General features: G+C 40.1%; 1 protein-coding gene across 3 annotated transcripts in view; it reads left to right on the top strand.

Annotated features, from left to right (window-relative positions):
• Positions 1–4,793: 4,793 nt before the first annotated feature.
• The window catches only part of LOC308077640 (guanylate-binding protein 1-like), a 66,605-nt gene continuing 64,906 nt past the window's right edge, over positions 4,794–6,492 (top strand). For all 3 annotated transcript variants that reach the window (XR_013932418.1, XM_080418454.1, XM_080418453.1), the window contains exon 1: positions 4,794–4,999. The gene's annotated coding sequence lies outside the window, so the exon portion shown is untranslated. The remainder of the gene's footprint in view (positions 5,000–6,492) is intronic.

Below are 6,492 nucleotides of genomic sequence, written 5' to 3'. Positions count from 1 at the left end.
TTGTGAATGAAGCTTCGCTTTTTGTATCGCAATAGATAGTGCTTTCCATGGCCTACTAGAAAGAGGCTAATTGAGACACTGTTCCTCGCTGCTTTGGACTATGGGGACATTAGATATATATCATCATGCTACCACACTTACAACTTTGGACTCAGTTTATCACTCTGCCCTCAGATTTTTAACAGGCAGTAGCTATAACACCCACCACTGCATACTGAATAATAAGGTTGGTTGACCCTGCCTTGCGACTAGGAGAGATCAGCATTTATTTGTATTTATTCATAAAGTTTTAATTGGGAGTAGGCTATACCCTCTTATTTAAATTCTCTTTTGGAGTGGAAATCTAGTGTCTAGCATACCTCCAGTCCTCTTAGGACTGTTTGATGCTTGAGATTACACGTGTCTCCACTGAGTTTGGAAAGTCTGCTTTCAAGTTTTGTGCTCCACATACCTGGAACACTTACAGGCTTTGCTTAAGTACAGCTCTCTTGTTCCCCTAGGTCACTTTCAGTCGGATATATCAACTTTGGTCAATCTAAATTGCACCTGTTTTAATTGTTGTTGATAAATTATGTGATGTAATTTTCATGTAAATCATGCTATTTTATTTATTTTACATGTCTTCTTATATTGTTTGTTTTTTTCTCAAACTTGGAATCTCGGCACCACTGGAAAAGAGGGCCTCAGCCCTCAGTGTGTTTTCCAATAATTGGTTTGAAATTAAATTGAATGAAATCAAAAGTCTGACCAAACTCCTCACAAAAGTGTTTGTCACTCTTTATCAGTGTTTTTCTTTTTACAATCAATGTAATTACTTTCCGACGTTCTGTCTGCTTCCGTGTCTCTTCATTCACAGCTTCAAAATGACAGCCTCCACACAGCTGAGTTAAAATGGACCTTCTAATCGGATTAAACCCTCATCCCGATTAAAAATGCTCCATGAACAAACCCGAGCAAGCCCAACCCGATTAAAATTGTAATCGGTTGCAGAGGGGTGGTCTACGACTACACATTTTCACAACCGATCAAGAGGAGCATTCTTCCATGTATATACCTCAACCCGATTACTATGTTCTTTCTGCAGACTGCACCGCTTCCATGCCATTTATTGTGGCCATTTTTTTTATTTTTGCAACTACATTTATGTGATGTTTCACTATTCATCATTTATTTTATATTATGCAATTTTGTAAACTATTAATAAATATGCATAATCTCTGTGTATGTGAGTGCATGTGTGTGCGCGTACATGCGCTATTGTGCTCGTGTGAGTCCCCCGCATCTCGATTGAGAACCGTCTGACCGATCAACTTAAGACTTGCCATGCACATTGCTCAGTCCACTTTGGGAATGATTGCAACCTCATGCAAAAGTTTTGCTCCCATTCTAGATCAGTGATTTCCAAAAGCACAACTTTATCGCACCATTTTTTGCTGCGGACCTTCATCCATTGTGCAAAAGGCTGACCAGCAAGTATGTGCTGGACAACCTCTACTAGGTAGATGCACGCGCACGGGAGAAACAATTAACGAGTTGAGACATTAATTCATCAGTTGAAGGGTGGTAGTTGCTCTTTATTAGTGCTCCAATTCTATGTCCGTGTGTGTCCATGTGTGTCCATGTGTGTCCATGTGTGTCCGTGTGTGTGTCCGTGTCTGTGTCTGTGTGTGTGTGTGTGTGTGTGTGTGTGTGTGTGTGTGTGTGTGTGTGTGCGTGCGTGCGTGCGTGCGTGCGTGCGTGCGTGCGTGCATGCGCGCGTGTGTATTCATGTAAGTACCTAGTGTGTTAAGATTAGCTAATAGTGGTTTAAGTAATTCTGCCGTTTCTGTATATTATGTGAAAATAGCCTAATAATATGAAATGTGTAGCCTAGTGTTTAATGGATATATAGTGTATCAGTAGCTGCACAAGGGTTAGACTTCGGTGTATTCTTTTGTGCATTTATTTCATTTATAACAGCATGTGGCTGCATACTAGGGATAGGCTATTCCTTCAATAGTCCTATTGAAAAGTATAGTTTTGTCTAAGCTGTCTTACCATTTGTGTGTGCATGGGTGAAGGTGGAGAGTGTTAGCTAAGGCATCATCTTCTGCCAGTGGTGTTTTGGTCACTACACGGAACACCACGGCGTTCCACTGGTAATCTTTTACCCCCCTAGATTCCCGAGCCAAGTACCCAAATGGCTATTTTGCATAACAGGTTCACCGGTGGCTGTGAGCGTGCGCGCACGTGCATGTGACGTCATTACAATACCGTTCCCCTGGGAAAAAATCACCATTACACCACTGTCTTTTGCTGGTAAATACATTGGTAAGGGTACTGGGTGGGTGCTCATTATTGGAGTGAGGACAAAAGGATCCCAATCCTTTAAGTATGTTACCTAGCTTTTTATTTTGTTCAACACTGCAACAGAGGTGGATGACTTGATGCAGGATGAGACTAAACACTTTGAAAGGAAGAGATTGAATAGGTCCATGAAGACCCCAGCCATCTGCAATGTGAATGCGCTGATCACTCGCCCTGGAATGCTGTCCAGCTTGTGTAACCCAGGTCAAAATAGCCAAGTCACTAAAACAAGGATCTAAACAGAAATGGAATTAGGATATAAACCAAATAAAATATCCAAACCTCTACAAAAGAGCTTTAAAGATGGAAACTAAATAGGATTGTTCAAAACTATTTTACTACACAGAGTATGGTAATATATGGGTTTATTTCATGTATTCAGTCTGGATTCACATTCATCCACTTGTTACTGTCTCTTTAAGAGCCCTGTGAGGGGCTCTGATCTAGCCAATGAAGCAATTGGCCAATGAGGTTTCTCAATTAATAGACCTGCTCGTTGAAGCCAGGTGATGTGATTCAGCTAATCACATGCTGCAGAGCACAGAATGTTCTGGAAAGAACATGAGACAGGAGCCTGTTAAACAAACAGCTAGAAAGACAGAGAAAAAGTGTGATGAAAAGACAAGTGTGATGAATGTGATTTACTGTTAGATAGATAAGATATTTTTGGTTGATCCCATCTCTTTTTGAGACAAGAGTGCTTTTGATCCTGAAACATTAGATCCTGAATCTCTGTGAATTCAGTGAACACTGACTTGGTCAGGTCTTTTGCTTTTATTGGAATTGATTCGAGTGATATTGGCATAAATCACTTCCATGGATGAAGTTTGATGGCGAGCTACCCAAGATACTACGGATCTAGCCATGGTTCACATGACGCTTGTATACAAGCGTCATGGTGCCGAGTCCCCCTGGTCTAAAGTTGTGTTCGATTTTTTCACATTGCCATCTCTCACATAAACATAAACGTTCAGATTTCAAATATAAAGTGCTTGCCACCGAGCCACGGATGTTACAAGGCGACGCGAACCGCGATAAGTACTCGTATCTCCCGTATTGTTCAATAAAAAGCATTTTAATCCCATCGCCGGCCATTTTCTCCAAATTGTCTCCGATACTTTCAACCATGCGACACTAATGGTTGGGAGGTGTATTGCACTCTGATACATTACAAAACAAAAAAAAAACAATAAAGAAAATGGCCGGCGATGGGATTAAAATGCTTTTTATTGAACAATACGGGTACTCATCGCGGTCCGTGTCGCCTTGTAACATCCGTGGCTCGGTGGTAAGCACTTTATATTTGAAATCTGAACGTTTATGTTTATGTGAGAGATGGCAATGTGAAAAAATCGAACACAACTTTAGACCAGGGGGACTCGGCACCATGACTGTCATGGTATGACAGTCATGTTTCAGGGCTACTACGGATCAAGATCTCAAAGCAGAACCCTTAAACAGAAATTGAGCACTTGGTAGTGTGGTAGGACTCAACACTACTCATCTCACATCACTGCAGCAACACAGTGAGACTCACAGTGCTAGCCACTTGCACTGCACACACCTACCCATACCTGGATGGACATTCAATGAACTTTACAGTTATACTGTCATTCACACACACTCTGTGAACCCTTGAGCCACACATTCATTCATCTCATTCTTTTAAGACCTGTAAATGACATGGTTATTATTAAGGTAATGGGAATTGTAATGTGATTATTGATCAAGTCATTTGATTTAACATTGTTGATTGAGTGATTAAGTAATATTGAGTATATACTGTGAATGTGTTAAGGTGATTTGATCAAGGTCTTTTATTTGATATATAGGATAATACATTGGTGGAAAAACTAATACTTACTGTGAACCTTAAAGAGGAATAACTTAGTTTATACTTACCTTAGTTAGAACTAAAACCTGAAAGGGAAACTAAAATAGAGACTAAAATAAGACTTACCTGTTTAACCTGTGTTTCACAGGGGTGTTTAAAAGGAGGTACTTATCTATGACACTTAACTGTCTAAACACAGTTGGTTTTCTTTTGTTTTATGTGATTATTGTTATTGTTTGTGCGTCTGTCATTCTATTTTTATTTGTTGTTAATACAAGCCGTCGGGCTACTATAAAACCTTACCTATGGTCTGTGGTCTAAATTATTCTTCCGTGATAGCCTACTGCTCTTCCGAACCTAGTAACTGGTCCTATACCCTGCCTGTAATAACTAAAGGGTTACACTTGGGGGTGTTGACATGAACAACCTGCACAGCAGAGTTTGATAAGCTATCAAACAATGTTTGATAGACATCAGTCTTTGCCACATTCCAGTCACCACACCTCATTTCCCCTCAAGCAATCAGATCCAGCCACCCTGCATTCCTTCATACCTGCTGCTCACCATCTCATCTGTGTATTTATACCAGCTCCATTCCTTAGTTCTCTTGTGCCTTGTTTAATTCATATTAACTCAACTGCACCTGCTTTGTCTCAGTCATCTGCATTTGACTCGTCCTCCCTGAGACACGGGCACATCGTATCCTGTACAAGCTAGGCCAGTAGAAGTGTAGTTCACTTTAGAAACGCCAAATAACCTCAGACTGTTAGAAAAAGAAAACGAGAACAAAGATCTATAACATCTTTGTGATCTGCTCTGGTAAGTCCTTGTCTGCTTTTCATTTAAAATTATACTCATATTAGACTGTTACATACTGCTGTAACACTGCTGTAGTGTCCCATATGTGTGCAATTTAGTTTTGTAGGTGTGACTATTCTCATGCCCGACCCCCGAACAGTGTTTGTTTCAAGTTCAGTGCAGATTATAGAAACGGTGTGGATGTGACGTTGGATATGCCTGCCAGAACCCTTAGTTCCTCATAGCTGGGAGGGAATTCGGCCAAAATCATCAAGATTGTGCACTTGGTAACTAGTTTTAGAATTTTGGGATGGTGATTTTGATTGCAAACAGACTCCAATATTAGATAGGTCAGTAAGTGGTTGAAACCCCAAATAATTGATTGAAGAGAATTTTCAATGGATTCTGTTACTATTGGGTATGCTAAATAAATAAAAATTTTTGGGAAAGGCATAATTTTCAAAATGGCACATACAGTATGCCCTTCCAGCTTATAGGCATTTTAAGCTCCTGGCATTTCAAGCTCCCGCCATCTTGAAAATGATGCCTTTCCAGGAGTTTGATTTTCCAATTTTTTGGGTATGTTATTATACGTTATTACATAATCACCTAATCACGATTATTTTTCATAATCACGATTATTTCTTATAATCGCGATTACCGTCAATTAGCCATTAAAACAAATGTATATACATATATCTTTTTTCTGTGAAATGTCATTCAATTCTATTGTATCATATGTACTATTTTTGGATATGGGTGGAATCACAAATAAAATAAACTTGACCGGTTGACCCTTGGCTGAAATTAACAGAAATGTAATCTTAACATAAGTATTTCCACAAAATGTTATGTTTTACATCGCTCTGAATCTGAGCCTGATGGCACCAGCAGCAGCCAGTGTTGCCAGATTTTGCCAAAGAAACAAGCAACCAGATCTATAAAAATAATCCCAAAATAAGCAACTAGGGCAACACAGTCAAACTTTATTGTCTAATGTTGTTTTAGAGCAGTGATTCTATAACATTTTCATGCCAAGGACCCCCAATACTTACAAGCCACTTTACAGAAAAACAAGCCCAAAGTCGCTTATAATAAACAGATTTGGCAACACTGCCAGCAGCATGCACGTGGCAGCTGGGTTGTTTACCTCGTGATGTCTTGTCTCGATCGGATGCACGAGGCTAGGATAACTAGTTTGTGTCATCATCATGGAGGATGAAATGTTGGTTCCAAATCCACGTACATGTACCACCGCACCACTGTGGGCCCATTTCGGGTTTAACCATAAGGGCTTTACACACCTGCGGTGACACGAATAAACAACCTGAAAATGCGAAATATTCGGCCGGTGAAGGTGAAGTTTTACACGTCTGCCTCTACACATCGAGCGCGGCGCGTATATGAGAATACAATTCATAAAGTTATCTGTGGGGCGAGTTTTTCCACGCCACTGAGAACCAATACATCCTCAAGTGATGATGAGCAGTGGTGGAAAAAGTATAAGACAAAAG

The sequence above is a fragment of the Gymnoscopelus braueri genome (assembly GCF_963280865.1).
Source record: "Gymnoscopelus braueri genome assembly, chromosome: 21".
NCBI lineage: Eukaryota > Metazoa > Chordata > Actinopteri > Myctophiformes > Myctophidae > Gymnoscopelus > Gymnoscopelus braueri.
This window is presented reverse-complemented; position numbering and strand designations above follow the sequence as displayed.